At 28.9% G+C, this 21,550-nt stretch overlaps 1 long non-coding RNA gene across 1 annotated transcript; it reads right to left on the reverse strand.

Moving 5' to 3' along the window:
- Positions 1-16,617: 16,617 nt before the first annotated feature.
- On the reverse strand, positions 16,618-18,492 carry LOC120201806. Its single transcript, XR_005523678.1, has 3 exons — positions 18,347-18,492; positions 17,954-17,976; positions 16,618-16,754 (listed from the first exon to the last, which is right to left on the reverse strand). It is a non-coding gene; the product is annotated as an uncharacterized LOC120201806 (long non-coding RNA).
- Positions 18,493-21,550: the final 3,058 nt, after the last annotated feature.

Below are 21,550 nucleotides of genomic sequence, written 5' to 3' on the forward strand. Positions count from 1 at the left end.
ATACATACATACATACATACATACATACATACATACATACATACATACATACATACATACATACATACATACATACATACATACATACATACATACATATACATACATACATACATACATACATACATACATATACATACATACATACATACATACATACATACATACATACATACATACATACATACATATACATACATACATACATACATACATACATACATACATACATACATACATACATACATACATACATACATACATACATACATACATACATACATACATACATACATACATACATACATACATACATACATACATACATACATACATACATACATACATACATACATACATACATACATACATACATACATACATACATACATACATACATACATACATACATACATACATACATACATACATACATACATACATACATACATACATACATACATACATACATACATACATACATATTAAAAAGAAAACACAAATTTTGAAATAAATCTAAAACTTTGAAAACCTTTATTTCAATCCCTAAACCCACGCTAATTGTCTCCATTTGCCATCGACGAAGCTCCACCCGACCTCCACTCCCCTTCAACGACCAAAACCCCCATAAACTCATGACCGATCGACGGCCAAGCGATGATGAATCACGTTTTATACCCCGCAAACCCTAGGATGAAAATCGCAATCCCATGCGATTCTGACGATCGATTGACCATAGATCGCTCACGATTCATGGGGTTTTGGTCGTCGAGGGGAGGGGAGGTCGGGTGGAGCTTCGTCGATGGCAAAAGGCGATGGTCGTGTGGGTTTAGGGGTTGAAATGAAGGTTTTCAAAGTTTTGGATTTATTTCAAAGTTTGTGTTTTCTTTTTAATATATATATATATATATATATATATATATATATATATATATATATATATATATATATATATATATGTATAAAATTTTAATTTTTAATTTTTAAATGTTAAATAAAATTTTTAAAATTACCAGATTGTGACATATGTCACTTAACGGCCAAAATTATATATATACATATATTAATTTTAAACAAATATTATATATACATATATTAATTATCTTATATGTTCAAATTCGGGACCTTTATGAATAACAATCATCCTTTTAATAACTGAAGTAGTTTGATCTAAGCTTAAATATACAAAAGGTGTCTAACGTATGACTTTGGTTCCAATTTAGTGTCAAACGTTTATTTCGTTCTAGTTTGGTGTCTAACGTTTTATTCCGTAACTCAAGTTGGGTCAAACCGTGATAGACCATTAATTTTGGCCGTTAAGTGACACATGTCACAATCTAGTAATTTTAAAAAAAATTATTTAACATCTAAAAATTAAAAATTAAAATTATATATATTAAAAAGAAAACACAAATTTTGAAATAAATCCTAAACTTTGAAATAAAAATAATAAAAAATTAATATTTAATTGTGACATGGAAGTTTAAAAATATTAAAAAATTATCACATTATGCTACATCAGTTTTGTCGTTAAATTTTTAGCGGCAAGCACTAAAATGAAATAAAAAATAAACGTTAGATATGATTTTGTAAAAATTGAAAGTTCAAATACTAAAATATACTAAAAATGAAACTTTAGATACTAAATGTGTAATTTACCTTAAAATAAATATATTTTAAATCTTTATGTTGAGAAAAAATATTTTAAATATTGAAATAAAAAATAATATATTTTAAGAACTTACTTTTAAAATAAGTCTTTTCATTTTGTAATTATTTTAAGGTAAATAAGATATTTTGTCACTTAATTATAATTGCGATTTTACTTTAGTCATAAAATTATTATTCGGTAGTTTGGTTATTATCAGTATATTTATATTTTATTTTGATCATCTATAGTTACAAAAGTTATAAAGATAATAACTTAACTTGGTATAATGACAGTTTTGGTACCCTAAACTTATATATTTTGTTAGTTATTCTTAATTCAAATATAATTTGATAAATTTTACCTTTAATATTTAAAAATTATTTCAATATAGTCCTCATTTTAATTTTAAACAATCTAATCCGTTTAGTCTTCCAACAAAATTATTACACATATCATCATCTTATTGATGAAAAATAAGGAAAACAAAGATAGTTTTGGGGGATAATTGAACCTCAGACATAATCGTAAAAAACACTTGATCGTTACATCAAGTTAAATAATTATTATATAGTTAACAAAAATAATGGGTAAGTTAAACGATAGTTGATACAAGATTTTTAAGGAGAATATGAATTGAATTTGAAGGGGTCGAACCAAAAACCTAAAATTAAATTACTGATTTATTGTATACTCTTTTAATAAATTTTAATATTTCAAAAATATAATAATTTTTAAAAATTATTTATTACTTTTAATTATTTAAATATTTGACAACATTTTAATTTAATATTTTTAATTTTTAACAATTAAATAAATTTTAAACTTCTTTAAAAAATAATCAAATTCATATACCATGTTATTATTTTTTTTGGGTACAAAAGACAAAACGACTACGTTTTGTAGTCTACCATTTTAAGAATTCTGTATCGTGGATGTCTGCTTAAGAGCGCTTGAAGTTCGTGCGGTGGTTCCTCTAATCAATACGTCCCTTCATGTCTCCTGAACGCAATATTCTTCCTGTTGCGTTTGCCCTCGTTCAAGGAGAAGAAACTGAGTCTTGGGCTTTTTTCCTTAAAAATTTACGTTTACATGTTGTCACCAGGGAACAAGTATGCATTATTTCAGACCGAGGAGCCGTGATAAAAGCAGAAATGGACTCTTTGGGTACAATGTATAGACCTCCACATGTTCAACATCGTTATTGTGTCCGTCATATTGCTGCAAACTATTACGGAAAATACAAGAAGAACGATGAACGTCAGTTAGTCGTGCAGATGGGTATGTTACTTTTTCCCAATTTTTCTATCAATTTCTTATTACTTATTTATACTTCATATTAACTATTACATATTCCTAATGGCTTAGGTTACGAACTCTTACCTCAAAGGTTTGAGTCGATGCTACAAGAGCTATTTGGCAAAAATAAGAAGGGGTACGAGTACATTATGGACATCAGCAAAGAAATGTGGACAAATGCATATGACGGGGGGTATCGCTATGGTCATATGACAACAAACTTGGCTGAAGCAATAAATTCAACCTTAAAGGGGGCGCGTCATTTACCAGTCATGGCGTTGGTTAAAACGACTTATTTTCGTTTGAGTCAACTCTTTGCAAAGCTCGGTGGACAAATGAGATGTTAGTTACAAATATTTCTCGCACCCGTGAATTGTTTTGTGTAACCGAAATGCCACGTCCGCTGCAAGGGATTGAAGCTAACTCTTTCAGAGTTAATCTACAAGAGAGGTGGTGCGATTGTGGTTTCTTTCAAGCACTCAAATATCCATGCTCTCATGTCATTGCAGCTTGCTCACATTCGCATTTGGACTACAAAAATTATGTTGATCTCGTATACCAACTTTCACAAGTATTCAATGTATATGAATTTGAGTTTCCGCCCATAGGAAACGAAAGAGACCCAAATGAGATTCAAACTTGGCTTACAATTGTACCAGATCCATTGCTATTGAGGGACTCAGGTCGACCAAAATCTATTTGAATACATTGTAATATGGATATTCGGGAGAAGTCAAGAGAACAAAAACGATGTGGGCATTGTAGAAACATCGGGCACAATAGAAAAAAATGTCCAGCTCTGTTATCATCATATAACCGTTAACTCTTATGTAATTAATATTGTATTTAAATGAATGTTTTAGTTTCTAATAATTTAATGTTATTGCATTTTATATAATTTGTCAATGTATGTACACCTAAATAATTTTTTTTAACTTTTAAATACATAAATATTTTCAATATATTTATTTAATATAATAATTAATATTATTAGTTATAAAATTTTTAAAATATAATAATAATTCCACCTTCTAAGTAGAGAAAAATATTAAATTAAACAAATTAAAAGTTATTAAAAATTTTATGTATACGATGACACATTTCATGTTCTGATTGGAGGATTAAATTTATTAAATTAAATTTTCAATAAGACTAAATTCATAAAATATGTAAGTCTTGAAGATTAAATGTGTAATTATACTAATTTATTAACTTATGCATCAATATTTTCGTTAAATATTGATAAGAGATGACTAGATTGATAACATTTAAATAATTAACTGATAAAATTAATAGATCGATAATCAAAATAAAAAATAATAATATAACCATATGTGTAATATTATAATTTCATTCATTTTTCCTATAACTACAATAAAATCAAAACTGGTTTTCATATATTGTTCTATCATATTAATGTAGATAATTCACTCCACCTTTAACATACATTAACAAAATACATTTGATAATTCTTACATTATAATCGAAACACTTTACATAATATATTACTAATTTATAAAAATAATAAAAATAAAATATTTATTATTAAACAAAATACCAGCGTGGCAGCCGAGTCATCAGAATCCCGTGAAGGCGCGTCCCTGGGGATGCGCCTTTCGCCAGCTCAGCCGAAAGGGTGCCACTTCGGGAAATATATATCAAACGGTGCTAAAAAGGTAAATATTCGGTTAAACAATGTCAGTTTGGTCAAATCGCCATTTCTTTTCGCATGTCTTCCGATCCTTCTTTTTGTAGAGCTTCGATGGCCCATTTTGCATCCTCCTCAATAATCAAATTTCTCGCTCCCAGCGATTTCACAAGAATCATTTCTACCCTGATTCCCCAAATTTCTTCCATGGCACTCGTTGTTCTACCTATGTTAACCATGAAACCGTGAATCCATTTCCTATTTTCATCCCTTGTCAGCCCACTCGCTGCTGCCATGCCTATGTTTGTTTTACATGCCCCATCGGTATTTGGAATCCTCTCGGTGGTCTTCTCCACTTAACCCATTTGGGTATGCAAGTAATTTTTCAATTAATGCCAATTTATTGCTTGATTTATGTCTGTGGCGAGTTTGTTGCTATATTGAAGAGTTTGATTTGTATTGGGATTTGAATACTGATTCATTTATTTCTTTCCAAATTCCCCATATGATTGTAGTAAACTGTGTTCCCCAATTTATTCCCTCTATTTATTTTCTCAGATTGACAATTCTACTTTAACCGATCCTCGAACTCTCTGGATGTAAAACTATCATCGTGAATTTTCGCTTCATTCTCATTCCACAACTCCCTTGCAACTCTGCAATTTCTTAAAATGTGTTCGATCGTTTCAATTTCTCCCAGACAACTCTTGCACTTATCATCCTGGGTCATCTTCTTCTTTAGACGAACCCCTTGCGTATTTAGTTTGTTCAGTATACTGAGTCATATGAAAACTCTAATTCTTTTAAGTGTGTTTACTCTCCAAATCCAATCTAGATTCTGAACCTGTTGGTTTGAGAGATTTGATCTCGTGATTGCTTTGAAAGCAGATTTCACTGAGAACCTACCATCTTTATCAAATCTCCAAAAGATTATGTCCTCTTCATGTTCAGTTTTATTTCCTAGATAGGGGTATACTCCTAATTTGGTTGATTGTGTCTTCTGAAATCATACTTTTAAGCTCTTGTAACTTCCAGTTTTGATCCCCATTGATGAACTTAGCTACTTTACTTTCAATGTATCTATATCTCCCTGGACATTTAGCACTCAAAGGAGGGTCATCCACCCACCAATCAGACCAAAACTTTGTGTTTTCTCCTTATCTAATTTGGTGTTTGCAGCCTTTTCTTATAATTTCCTTTGTACTAATAATTCCTCTCCATGTTGAAGAACTGTGTTGACTTGCTTCCATAAGCATCGTGCATTTCAAGTATTTTTTTTTCTAAAAGTTTTGTACCAGAGGGCTTCTTTCCCCTCAAGCATTTTCTAACCGCTTTTTGCCATCAGTGAAAGATTCATATCCTTTATTTTTCTTAAACCAATTCCTCCTGCATTCTTCGTTCTATACACGATATCCCATTCACTAAGTGTTGTGCTCGTAATCTACGCTCCCACTCCATAAGAAATTTCGATTTAATTTGACCAGTTTGTTGCACGTTAACGTTGGGAGGATGTTGGTTTGCATTGTATGCACAGGGATAGCAGCAGTCACGGCTTGGATAAGAGTTTTACGGCCCACCATCAATAGAACTTTACCCTTCCACCCAGCCATTTTTCTCACAATTTTTTCTACAAGAGGCGCATAAGTGCTAGTGATTCTCCTCTTATGCAGAATCGGAACTCCAAGATTCACCCCCAATTTTCCATTTCTTGTAATTCCACTGAGTTGACTCAGCTAATCAGCATTCTCGTTGTTTACGTTTGTTGATATAAACATTTTTAACTTTTGAAGATTTATTTTAAGCTCCGAAGCTTTGCTGAAAGTCTTTAAGCAATTCTTTACTTCAATGATTTGATCCCTTGTAGCTTCGAAGAATAAAAGAAAGTCATCTGCAAAAAATGGATTGTTTTCTTTCTATTTTTACTAATATTATATGTGATAAACGTTCCATAATGAGAATGGATCTCCCTGTCTAAGTCTTTGTTCCGGTTTGAAGATCTTTGTTCTCTCTCCGTTCCACAATGGTTCAATGGTACTGTTTTTTGATGCAGAACATAATTAGACCATCATCTTCTTGGGCAAATTGAAATCTATTAAAGTCCCCTTTAGGAATTGCCAGTTTAGGCTTACTGTAGGTCAATCTTCATTATCACGGCGCCTTTCCTTTCTTGTAAGTTTGAAAATGTGTAGACTGCTTCCTGCACAACGAAAATATTATCAGAGGTATTTCTTTCTGGTAAGAAATTGTTTTGATAAGGCCCAAGTAGTCTTTAAAGAAGAAGTCTAAGCCTTTGAACCAAAACTTTAGCCAAAATTTTGTAAGAAGTATTAAAAAGACTAATGGGCTGAACATATGTAAGCTGTTCGCAGCTTCTCTTTTGGAATGATAACCATATAGATGTTCAGAATAACCCTCATAATGTAGTAAGGAAATGTTGATACTTTATCTTTGATAAGGAATAACCCTCATAATGTAAATATTTATTAATGGGCTGAACAGATGTAAGTTATTCGCATCCTCTTTTGGGAATGAGAACCATATAAAAGTTCAGAATAACCCTCATAGTGGATTGTAAGGAAATCTTGATACAAAATAACCCTCATAACGTAAATATTTATTAATTATATTTTTTTTATATTAAAATATTGGCATCATACGAATCATTTGTGATGAAGTTGTAGTAAAATGCTTCAAAAATCACAAAAGTATTCTCCTTAATTTTAATAGCCATGTTTCATAAACATGGTTATGAATCTATATCCAAAATAGGTAGTCAAGATATCTAGATAATTAAACTTTACCTCGAAAAAGAGTAAGCTTCATCATATAAATAGTTACTACTGTTATTTTTACCGATAAAATATACAAGTATCATACATTTTACATTTATCTTATTAAAGAGTAACTATCATATGTAAATTGTAATCTTTTTTTTGTAGGAAAAATATAGGTATCGTAGAAAACATATGAGCTGAAGTTATAAAAGTTATTCAATTTTAAACGTCTTGTCGAGTATTAATAATAGAAAAAAAAACTCATAATGTATATTGAATTTGCTGATAAAACATATTCGGACAGTTTTCGTTTACCTCAAAACAATAACAGAGTAACCCTCATCAAATAAAAGTTACTTATCATATAGGTTTCATGGAAGGCATGCAAACAAGTTGAAAAAACTTATTTGATTTATAAACAACTTGTCAAATATTGGTAAGAGGAAATACTCATGAAGCATGGAGACAAGCTGTAACAAAATGTTTCAAAAATCACAATAACATTCTACTCAATTTCAAGAGCCCATAATGCTAATATTGGTAAGAGGAAATACTCATGAAGCATGGAGACAAGCTGTAACAAAATGTTTCAAAAATCACTAACATTCTACTCAATTTCAAGAGCCCATAATGCTAAAAACCATGTTTCAAAGACATAACATGAATCTATGTCTAAAATGGATTGTAAGGAAATTTAAGATAATTTACCTTTACTTTGATATAAAGTAACCCTTATAATGTAAATTGTTAAGTTACAAATATTAATTTATTTTTAAGCAATTTGCAAGAAGTAATAAATATTAGTAATGAAAGCAAAACTAATGAATACAGCTGTAGCAAAATGCTTCAAAAAACACAAAAATATTAACCTTAATTTCAAGAGCCCTTAATACTGAAGACTGTGTTCTAGAGACTCAACATGAATCTATATTTAGGGTAACCCTAATCATGTAAATATTTACTCATATTGCTTTTGCCGATAAATGTATAGGTATCATACAATTACCTTTTCCTCGATAAACAATAACCATCATCATGTAAACAATTACTCATATTGTTTCGGGACAAAAATGTATAGGTATCATAGAAAGCATGAAAGATTAAGTTATAATTTTTTTAAGCAACTTACCTAGTATTAGTAATAGAAGAAAAGGCTCATGATGCATGGAGACAGGATGCAGAAAAATGTTTTAAAAATCAGAAGTATGTTTCACAGACTCCGCATCAATCTATATCTAAAATAGGTAGTCAAGTTGTCCAGATAATTTACCAGTATCATTGCAAAAGAACATGAAAAAAGATGGCCGTAAATAAGGAAATTAAGGATCCAAGAAACAACTCACTATATTTTGATATTGTCCAAATGTCGAATCACTATTGACGTGATAACATCAAAATGCAACTCGATGACTGATATCATTTTAACGAATCATTTCCTGGCTAAATAAAGAAATAAAGTTATGTATAATATTATAGAAATATAATTTAAAACCAGATATCAGCAAATGAAAGGAATCTAAATTGACTACTCTGAGGGAATGTTTGCTGCCACCATAAGAGGTCGCTCCATGGGGCTTTTGTTTCTGTTAGGTTGGTTCCTAAACTGAGTTGGTAGCAAAATTCTGTAGCTCTTTCACATAGATGATTAGAATACGAATGGTGATAAACATAATACACACAAAAAGTGAAAGAAAGAGATCTATATGAAGGAAAAGTTTTACCAGCAAGTTGAGCTGTTAGATAAGAAATGAAAGATTTACCACCGTCATATCGAGTAAGCAACATCAGAAGCTCCTATTTCTTCACTTCGGCAAAGTTTTTAAAAATCATAATGTTAAAAACCATGTTCTAAAAATTGAATCTATGTCTAAAATAGACTGTGAAATATAGACAATTTACCTTTACTTTGATAACGAGTAACTTTCATCATCTAAATAATTGCAAATCATATTATTTTGTAGAGGTTCTATATGTTTACTTTTAGTTGAAATTGTAATTTTTAAGCAACATGCAAGAAATAACGAATAATAGTAACATAAGCAAAAGATAATGAGCACATAGACAAGCTATAGCAAAATGCTTCAAAAATAGCACAAATATTCTCCTTAATTTCATGAGTCCCTAATAGTAGAAATTATATTTCTAGGGCTCAACATTATTCTATATCTAAAATGAGAGAAAAAAGATATCTAGATAATTTATCTTTACATCGAAAAAGAGTAACCCTCGTCATTTAAATAGTTACTACTTTTATTAATCAAATGTATAGGTATCGTATACCTTTTCAACGAAAAATAATAAAGTTATCATGTAAATAGTTACTCAATGTTTTAGGGGGAAATGCATAGGTATCGTAGAAAGTATGCAAGCAAAAGTTACAAAATTTATTTAGTTTTAAGCAACTTGTCGGGTATTAATAATAGAAGAAAAAAACTCACGATGAATAGAGACAAGATGTAGTAAAATTATTTAAAAATCATAATAATACTCTCCTCAATTTCCCCTAACGTTTAAAACAATATTTTACAGACTCAGTAAAAATCTATATTTAAAATAGAAAGTAATAGTATAGAGATAATTTACCTTTAGTTTGATAAAGAGTAATTCTCATCATGTAAATAGTTACATTAACATATTATTTTTGCAGATAAAACATATATTATATCATACAAGTTATGTCACTTGAATTTCTAAAAGTTTTCTAATTTTAAGCAACTTACAATAAGTAACAAATATTAGTAATAAAAGCAAAAGTCCTCAAGCACAAACACAAGTTGTAGAAAAGTATTTCAAAAATCAAAAAAAATATTCTTCTTAAATACAAGAATCCATAATATAGAAAACCATTTTCTAAAGACTCGACATTTTATTTCTAAAATGGGTAGCCAAGGTTTCAAGATAATTTTATTTTACCTCGATAGAGAGTAACCCTCATCATGTAAATAATTACTCATACTGCTTCTAGAGATAAAATGTATAGGTATTATACAGTGTACCTTTTCATCGATAAAAGTAATATCATCATGTAAATAGTTACTCATTGTTTTTAGAGAGAAAAAGTATAGGTATCATAGAAACATGCAAACTGAAGTTACAAAAGTTATTTGATTTTAAGCAACTCGTCAAGATTTAGTAATAGAATAAAAAAACTCATGATGAATGGAGATGAATGGGGACAAGATGTAACAAAATACTTCAAAAATCAAAATAATATACTTCTCAACTTTAAAAGCCCCTAAAGTTCAAAACCATATTCTAAAGAGTCATTATGTATCTATATCTAAAATAGAAAATAACATTATATAAATAATTTACCTTAACTTTGAAAAAGTGTAACCCTCGTCATGTAAATAATTACACATCATATTATGTTTGCAAATAAAACATAAATCATATCATACAAATCATGTGCCCAGAATTTATAAAAGTTTTTTATTTTTAACTTACAGTAACAAATATTAGTACTAGAAGCAAAAGTCCTCAAGCACAAAGACAAGCTATAGCAAAGTGCTTCAAAAATAAGAAAAATCTTCTTCTTAAATTCAGGAGACCCTAATATTGAAAATCATTTTCTAAGAACTCAACATTTTATATGTACAATAGGTAGTCAATATTAAAATAATTTTATTTTACCTAGTTAGAGAGTAAGCCTCAATCATATAAATAGTTACTTATATTGCTTCTATAGATAAAATATATGGATATCATATAATTTACCTTTATATCGATAGAGAGTAACGTCATCAAGTAAATAGTTACTCATTGTTTTTAGAGAGAAAATATATAGGTATCATAGAAAGCATGCAAGCTGAAGTTGCATAAATTATTTGATTTTAAGCAACTTGCCAGGATATAGTAATAGAAGAAAAAACTCATCATAAATGGGGACAAGATGTAGCAAATATTTCAAAAATCATAATAATCTACTCCTCAACTTTAGGAGCCCCTAATGTTCAAAACCATATTCCAAAGACTCAACAAGAATTTATATCTAAATTAAAAAAAAAAGAATATTATATAGATAATTTACCTTAACTTTGATAAGGAGCAACACTCATTATCTAAATAATTACACATCATATTATGTTTACAGATAAAACATAAATCATATCATACAAATCATGCGCATTGAATTTGTAAACGTTTTTTTTTGTTTTTAACTTACAATAAATAATAAATATTAATAATGGAAGCAAAAGTCCTCGAGCAAAAAGACAAGCTATAGCAAAGTTCATAAAAAATCAGAAAAATATTCTATTTAAATTCAGGAGGTCCTAATATTAAAAACCATTTTCTAAAGACTCAACATTCTATATTTAAAATGGATAGCCAATGTATCAAAATAATTTTATTTTACCTCGATAGAGAGTAACCCTCATCATGTAAATAGTTACTCATATTGCTTTTATGAATAAAATGTATATATATCATACAATTTACCTTTTCATCGATAAAGAGTGATGTCATCATGTAAATAATTACTCATTATTTTTAAAGAGAATGTATAGGTATCATAGAAAGTATGCAAGCTGAAGTTACAAATGTTATTTGAAATTAAGCAACTTATGGAGATTTAGTAATAGAAGAAAAAGCTTATGATGAATTGAGACAAGATGTAGCAAAATACTTCAAAAGTCATAATAATATACTTCTTGACTTCAGGAGCCCCTAATGATCAAAATCATATTCCAAAGGCTCAACATGAATCTATATATAAATAAAGTAACATTATATAGATAATTTACCAGTAACCCTCATCATGTAAATAATTACACATCATATGTTTGCATATAAAACATAAGTCATATCATGCAAATCATGTGCACTGAATTTGTAAAAGTTTTTTTTACTTTGAACTTACAGTAAGAAACAAATATTAATAATAGAAACAAAAGTCCTCGACCACAAAGACAAGACATAGCAAAATGTTTCAAAAATCAGAAAAATATTCTTCTTAAATTCAAGTGTCCCTAATATTGAAAATCATTTTCTAAAAACTAAACATTCAATATCTAAAATGTGTAGCCAAGGTATCAAGATAATTTTATTTTACCTCAATAGAGAGTAACACTCATCATGTAAATAGTTACTCATATTGTTTCTATAGATAAAATGCAGAGGTATCAAACAGTTGACCTTTTCATCGATAAAGAGTAACTTCATCATGTAAATAGTTATTCAATGTTTTTAGAGAGAAAGTGTATAAGTATCATAGAAACCATGCAAGCTGAAGTTACAAAAGTTATTTGATTCTTAGCTACTTGTCAGGATTTAGTAATAGAAATAACGCGCCATAGAAAAATGTTTCAAAACTCAGAAAAATATTCTTCTTAAATTCAGGAGTCCATAATACTGAAAACCATTTTCTAAAAACTAAACATTCAATATCTAAAATGTGTAGCAAAGGTATCAAGATAATTTTATTTTACCTCGATAAAGAGTAACCCTCATCATGTTAATAATTACTCATATTGTTTCTATGGATAAAATGCAGAGGTATCAACAGTTGACCTTTCATCGATAAAGAGTAACGCCATCATGTAAATAGTTACTCAATGTTTTTAGAGAGAAAGTGTATAAGTATCATAGAAACCATGCAAGTTGAAGTTACAAAAGTTATTTGATTCTTAGCAACTTGTCAGGATTTAGTAATAGAAATAACGCGCCATAGAAAAATGTTTCAAAACTCATAAAAATATTCTTCTTAAATTCAGGAGTCCATAATACTGAAAACCATTTTCTAAAAACTAAACATTCAATATCTAAAATGTGTAGCAAAGGTATCAAGATAATTTTATTTTACCTCGATAAAGAGTAACCCTCATCATGTTAATAATTACTCATATTGTTTTTATGGATAAAATGCAGAGGTATCAAACAGTTGACCTTTTCATCGATAAAGAGTAACGCCATCATGTAAATAGTTACTCAATGTTTTTAGAGAGAAAGTGTATAAGTATCATAGAAATCATGCAAGTTGAAGTTACAAAAGTTATTTGATTCTTAGCAACTTGTCAGGATTTAGTAATAGAAAAAAAATGCCATAGCAAAATGTTTCAAAACTCAGAAAAATATTCTTCTTCTTAAATTCAGGAGTCCCTAATACTGAAAACCATTTTCTAAAAACTAAACATTCAATGTCTAAAATGTGTAGCCAAGGTATCAAGATAATTTTATTTTACCTCGATACAGAGTAACCTTCATCTTGTAAATAGTTACTCATATTGTTTTTATGGATAAAATGCAGAGGTATCAAACAGTTGACCTTTTCATCGATAAAAATTAATGTCATCATGCAAATAGTTACTCAATGTTTTTAGAGAGAAAGTGTATAAGTATCATAGAAACCATGCAAGCTGAAGTTACAAAAGTTATTTGATTCTTAGCAACTTGTCAGGATTTAGTAATAGAAAAAAACGCTCATTATGAATGGAGACAAGATGTAGTAAAATACTTCAAAAATCATAATAGCATACTCCTCAACTTCGAGAGCCTTTGATGTTCAAAACCGTATTCCAAAGACTAGACACGAATCTATGTCTAAAATATAAAGTAAAATTATATATATAATTTACCTTAACTTTGAGTAACCCTCATCATGTAAATAAAACATACTCAACTTATGTTTGCAGATAAAACATAAGTCATTTCATGCAAAAAAAATGTGCACTAAATTTGTAAAAGCTTTTTATTTTTAAGTTACATTAAGTAATAAATATTAGTAATAAAAGCATAAATCCTCGAGCACAAAGACAAATTATAGCAAAGTACTTCAAAACTTAAAAAAATATTCTTCTTAAATTCAGGAGCCCTTAATACTGAAAACCATCTTCTAAAGACTCAACTTCCTACATCTAAAATGTGTAGCCAAGGAATCAAGATAATTTTATTTTACCTCGATAGAAAGTAACCCTCATCATGTAAATAGTTACTCATATTACTTCTATGGATAAAATATATAGGTATCACACAGTTTTTACTCATTGTAAATAGTTACTCATTGTTTTTACAGAGAAAATGTATAAATATCATAGAAATCATGCAAGCTGAAGTTACAAAAGTTATTTGATTCTAAGCAACTTGTTAGGATTTAGTAATAAAAGAAAAATCTTATTATGAATGGAGACAAGATATAGAAAAATACTTCAAAAATCATAATAACATACTCAACTTCAAGAGCCCTTAATGTTCAAAACCATATTCCAAAGACTCGACATGAATCTATAACTAAAATAGAATGTAACATTATATAGATAATTTACCTTAACTTTGAGTAACCCTCGTCACGTAAATAATTACACATCATATTATGTTTGTAGATAAAACATAAGTCATATCATACAAATCATGTGCACTAAATTTGTAAATGTTTTTTTTATTTTTAACTTACAATAAGTAACAAATATTAGTAATATAAGCAAAAGTCCTCAGGCGCAGAGACAAGCTATAGTAAAGTGCTTCAAAAATTGGATAAATATTCTTCTTAAATTAAGGAGCCTATAATACTGAAAAACCATCTTCTAAAAACTCAACATTCTATATCTAAAATGGGTAGATAATGTATCAAGATAATTTTATTTTACCTCGATATAGAGTAACCCTCATCATGTAAATAGTTACCCAAATTGTTTATATAAATAAAATGTATAGGTATCGTACAATTTACATTTTCATCGAGTAACGTCATCATATAAATTTTTACTCATTGTTTTTAGAGAGAATGTATAGGTATCATAGAAAGCATGCAAGCTGAAATTACAAATGTTATTTGAATTTAAGCAACTTGTCGAGATTTAGTAATAGGAGAAAAAAACTCATTATGAATAGAGATAAGATGTAGCAAAATACTTCAAAGTTATAATAATGCACTCCTCAACTTCAAGAGCCTCGAATATTCAAAATTATATTCCAAAGACTCGATATGAATTTATATCTAAAATAAAGTAACATTATATAGATAATTTACCTTAACTTTGAGTAACCCACATTATATTATCCTTGCAAAAAAAACATAACTCGTATCATCCAAATCATGGGCACTGAATTTGTAAAAGTTTTTTACTTTTAACTTACAGTAAGTAACAAATATTAATAATAGAAGAAAAAGTCATCGAGCACACAAGCCACAACAAAGTACTTCAAAACTAGAAAATATTATTTTTAAATTCAGGAGTCCCAAATACCGAAAACCATTTTCTAAAGACTAAACATTCATTATCTAAAATGTGTAGCCAAGTTATCAAGATAATTTTATTTTACCTCGACATAGAGTAACCCTCATCATGTAAATAGTTACTCGTACTGCTTCTATGGATAAAATGTATAGGTATCATATAATTTACTTTTTCATCGATAAAGAGTAAGGTCATCATGTAAATAGTTACTCGTTTTTAGAGAAAAATATATATAAGTATCATAGAAAGCATGTAAGTTGAAGTTACAAGAATTATTTGATTCAAAGCAACTTATCAGGATTTAGTAATAGAAGAAAAAGCTCATTATGAATGGAGACGAGATGTAGCAAAAAACTTCAAAAATCATAATAACATACCCCTCAACTTCAAAAGCCCCTAATATTCAAAATCATATTCCAAAGACTCGACATGAATCTATTTATAAAATAGAAAGTTACATTATATAAATAATTTACCTTAACTTTGAGTAACCCTCATCATGTAAATAATTACACATCATATTGTGTTTTCAGGTAAAACATAAGTCATATCATCCAAATAATGTGCATTGAATTTGTAAAAGTTTTTTATTTTTAACTTACATTAACTAACAAATATTAGTAATAGAAGCAAAAGTCCTCGGGCGCAAAGACAAGTTATAGTAAAGTGCTTCAATAATCGAAAATATTCTTCTTAAATTCAGGAGCCTTTAATACTAAAAACCTTCTTCTAAAGACTCACCTTCTATATCTAAAATGGGTAGCCAAGGAATCAAGATAATTTTATTTTGCCTCGATAGAGAGTAACCCTCATCATGTAAATAGTTACTTATATTGCTTCCATGGATAAAATGTGTATTTATCACACAATTTACCTTTCTATCGATAAGAGTAACGTCATCATGTAAATAGTTACTCATTATTTTTAGAGAGAAAATGTATAAGTATCATAGAAAACATGTCAGCTGAAGTTACAAAAATATTTGATTCTAAGCACTTGTCATCATGTAAATAGTTACTCATTGTTTTTAGGGAGAAAATGTATAAAAGAAAAAGCTCATTTTGAATGGAGACAAGATGTAGCAGAATACTTCAAAAATCATAATAACATACTCTTCAACTTCATGAGCCCCTAATGTTCAAAACCATATTCCAAAGAGTCGACATGAATCTATATCTAAAATAGAAAGTAACATTATATAGATAATTTACCTTAACTTTGAGTAACCTAATCATGTAAACAATTCACATCATATTATGTTTACATATAAAACATATGTCATATCATGCAAATCATGTGCACTGAATTTGTAAAAGTTTTTATTTTTAACTAACAGTAAGTAACAAATATTGGTAATAGAAGCAAAAGTTCACGAGCGCAAACACAAACTATTCTGAAGTGCTTCAAAAATCAGAAAAATATTCTTCTTAAATTAAGGAGCCTATAATATTGAAACCCATCTTCTAAGGACTCAACCTTCTATATTTAAAATGGGTAGTCAAGGAATTAAGATAATTTTATTTTACCTCGATAGAGAGTAACCCTCATCATGTAAATAGTTACTCATACTGCTTCTATGGATAAAATGTGTAGGTATCACACAGATTACCTTTCTATCGATAAAGAGTAACGTCATCATGTAAATAGTTACTCATTATTTTATAGAGAAAATGTATAAGTATCATAGAAAACATGTCAGCTGAAGTTACAAAAGTTATTTGATTCTAAGCAACTTGTCATCATGTAAATAATTACTCATTATTTTTAGAGAGAAATGTATAAAAAAAAGCTCATTTTGAATGAAGACAAGATATAGTAGAATACTTCAAAATTCATAATAACATACTCCTCACTTCAAGAGCCCCTAATGTTCAAAACTATATTCCAAAGAGTCGACATGAATCTATATCTAAAATAGAAAGTGCTTAAAATTTGAAAAATATTCTTCTTAATTAAGGAGCCTATAATACTGAAAACCATCTTCTAAGGATTCAACATTCTATATATAAAATGGGTAGCCAATGTATCAAGATAATTTTATTTTACCTTGATAAACAATAATCCTCATCATGTAAATAGTTACTCATATTGTTTCTATGGATAAATTCATTGATAAAGAGTAATGTCATCATGTAAATAGTTACTCGTTGTTTTTAGAGAGAAAACATATATGTATCATAGAAAGCATACAAGTTGAACTTACACAAGTTATTTGATTCTAAGCAACTTATCAGGATTTAGTAATTGAAGAAAAAACTCTTTATGAATAGAGACAAGATGTGGCAAAATAGTTAAAAAATCATAATAACATACTCCTCACTTCAGGAGCCCCTAATGTTCAAATCATATTCCAAAGACTCGACACAAATCTATACTTAAAATAAAAAACAACATTATATAGATAATTTACCTTAACTTTGATAAGGAGTAACCCTCATTATGTAAATAATTACACATCATATTATGTTTGCAAATAAAACATAACTCATATCATATAAATCATGTGCACTAAATTTGTAAAAAAATATTATTTTTAACTTACAGTAAGTAACAAATATTAGTAATAGAAGCAAAAGTCCTCAAGCACAAAGACAACTTCAAAAATCGAAAAAATATTCTTTTTAAATTCAGGAGATCATAATACTGAAAACCATCTTCTAAAGACTCAACATTCTATGTCAAGATAATTTTATTTTACTTCGATAGAGAGTAACCCTCATTATGTAAATTGTTACTCATATTGCTTCTATGGATAAAATATATAAGTATAATATAGTTTACTTTTTCATCGATAAAGAGTAACGTCATCATGTAAATAGTTACTCATTGTTTTTAGAGAGAAAATGTATAAGTATCATAGAAAGCAAGCAAGTTGAAGTTACAAAAGCTCTTTGATTTTAAGCAACTTGTCGAGTTTAGTAATAGAAGAAAAAACTTATGATGAATGGAGACAAGATGTAACAAAATACTTCAAAAATCATAATAATATACTCCTCAATTTTAGGGAGCCCTTAATATTCAAAATCACATTCCAATAACTCGACATAAATCTATATCTAAAACAGAAAGTAACATTATTTGAATAACCTTCATCTTGTAAATAATTACACATCATATTATGTTTGCAGATAAAAAAAAATCATATCATACAAATCATGTGCATTAAATTTGTAAAAGTTTTTCAAACTTACTCTAAGTAAAATATATTAGTAATAGAAACAAAAGTCCTCGAGTACAAAGACAAGCTATTGTTAAGTGCTTCAAAAATCAGAAAAAATATTCTTCTTAAATTCAATAGCTCCTAATGCTGAAAACCATTTTTTAAAACTCAACATTCTATATCTAAAATGTGTAGCCAAGGTACCAAGATAATTTTATTTTAGCTCGATTGAGTGTAACCCTCATCATGTAAATAGTTACTCATATTGCTTCTATAGATAAAATATATGGGTATCATATAATTTATCTTTTTATCGATAAAGAGTAATGTCATCATACAAATAGTTACTCATTGTTTTTAGAGAGAAAATATATAGGTATAATAGAAAACATGCAAGCTGAAGTTACAAAATTATTTGATTATAAGTAACTTGTCGAGATTTAGTAGTAGAAGAAAAAGTTAATGATGGATGGAGACAAAATGTAGCAAAATACTTCAAATCTCATGATAATATATCCCTCAACTTCAAGAGCCCCTAATGTTCAAAATCATATTCCAAAGACTCGTCATGAATCTATATCTAAAATAGTAAGTAATATTATAGATAATTTACCTTGAGTAACGCTGTATAGAAGGAAAACCCGTGAAGAAAATAGTAAACCTCATCACACAAATAGTTACACTCCATAAGAGGAAAAACCCGTGAAGAAAAGAGTCAAATTAGCAAACTACTTCAAAATAAAAAACAACACTCTCAATTTTAGGAGCCCATAATACTCTTTTTGCCGATAAACATATTGGTATTATTCAAAAATAACTATAAAGTTGTTAACTTTATTTGAATTTTAATCAATTTGCAAGAAGTAACATATATTAGTAATAGAAGGTAAAACTCATGAAGAAAAGAGACAAGTTATAGCAAACTGCTTCAAAAATAAATAAAAAAAAATTCTCAAATTTAGGAGCCCATAATATTGCTTTTGCAGATAAAATATATTGGTATCATACAAAATAATGAATTGCCCGTCCAGTTCAATTGGTAGAGCGCAAGGCTCTTAAACTTATGGTCGTGGGATTGAGTCCCACGGTGAGCAATTCATAATTCTGACTGCCAGAGGTCTCCCACGGAAGCTGCTCTCAACCTGGCGTTGGGGGCAGCCTACTATCTTACCTCCTCCTTATCCCGTTACACATGGGAATAGGGTCAGCTAATTTTTTTTTATACAAAATAATGTAACCTCAAATTGTAAAGATTATTTGAATTTTAATCAACTTACAAGATGTAATGTATAATAGTAAAAGAAGGAAAACCCATGAAAAAAAAAGAGACGAGTTATAGCAAACTGCATCAAAAATAAAAAAATATTCTCAATTTTAGGAGCCCATAATACTATTTTGCAAATAAAATATATTGGTATCATACAAAATAATGTAACCTCAAATTGTAAATATTATTTGAATTTTAATCAACTTGCAAGAAGTAAGATATATTCGTAATAGAAGGAAAAGCTCATGAAGAAGCTATAGCAAACTGTTTCAAAAATCACAAAAATATTCTCAATTTTAGAAGCCTTAATACTCAAAACTATGTTCCACAGACTCAAGATGAATCTATATAAAAAATAGACAGTCAAGTTGTCCATATAATTTATTTGTATCATAAATTATTATTTTATAGTGTCCAGACACCGAATCACCACTGACATGAATGATTGTTTTATAGAAAAGCTTCACTTGATATAGATTCAACTTTGTGGAAGTTATGATAACATCAAAATGCAACTCAATGACTGATATCATAATCATTTCCTAGTTATATAATGAAATCAAATTATGTATAGTATTATGGACACATGATTTAAAACCAAATGTCAGCAAATGAAAGGAATTTATATTGACTACTCTGAGGGAATATTTGCTGCCACAATAAGAGGCGGTATCATAAGGCTTCCGTTTTTGCTAGGTTGGTTCCTAAACAAAGATGGTAACAAAATTGTGTAGTTCTTTCACATAGATATTTAGAATACGAAGGGGGATAGACATATACACACAAAGAGAGAAAGATCGATAAAAAGGAAAAGATTTACCAGAAAGTTGAGTTGTTTGATTGGAACTGAAAGATTAACACCTTCATCTTGAGTAAGCAACATTGGAAGCTCATATTTCTTCATTTCCGCAAAATCTTCTTCTAGATAAACTCCTCGATTGTACAAAATGCTAATCAAAACCGATTTGTTAGTAATCCCTCTATTTATTCTAAAAGTAATAGATTTAGAAAATTCAATGAGAAAAGAGACCCAAAATAAACAAGAAAGAAACTGCTACTGAGATTTACCTATTTGCTACATATACTGAAACGGAAAAAGAATAAAGTTATCCCAAAAATACTCAGAAACCCCATTAAAATAAACAAGAAATGGTAAAAATTAAGAAAGCTATATTTGAAAAATCACATACCAAAAAAAATTGCTCACCGTTGTCGCTGTGAACTTCTTCAACAATTCTTCGGCAACAATTCTTAACGTCTATAAACTTCTTCTACGATTCAGATAAAAGAGGGGGAAATGTAAAATTTTAAATGAAAGGGCAAAAGGTAAAATCAAGACAAGAAGACAACTGGAATCAGGAATTCAAGAAGTAGAAATTATTGTTTGAGTTGGAAAACTAAAATCAGGATAAGAAGGCAACTGGAATTCATCGTCTTCCTAACTATTATTTTTTGGGTTCTTTTTATTTTGATTCTTCAAATGAGCATACCGACGTCCCCTTCTCTCTCTTCTGATCCATTTTCAAATTTCAAATTTCAAATTCCTAAGAAACCTTCTCTCACACGGTATGTATTTATTT

The sequence above is a fragment of the Hibiscus syriacus genome, unplaced genomic scaffold (genome assembly GCF_006381635.1).
Source record: "Hibiscus syriacus cultivar Baekdansim isolate YM2019G1 unplaced genomic scaffold, ASM638163v2 tig00008013_pilon, whole genome shotgun sequence".
Lineage (NCBI taxonomy): Eukaryota > Viridiplantae > Streptophyta > Magnoliopsida > Malvales > Malvaceae > Hibiscus > Hibiscus syriacus.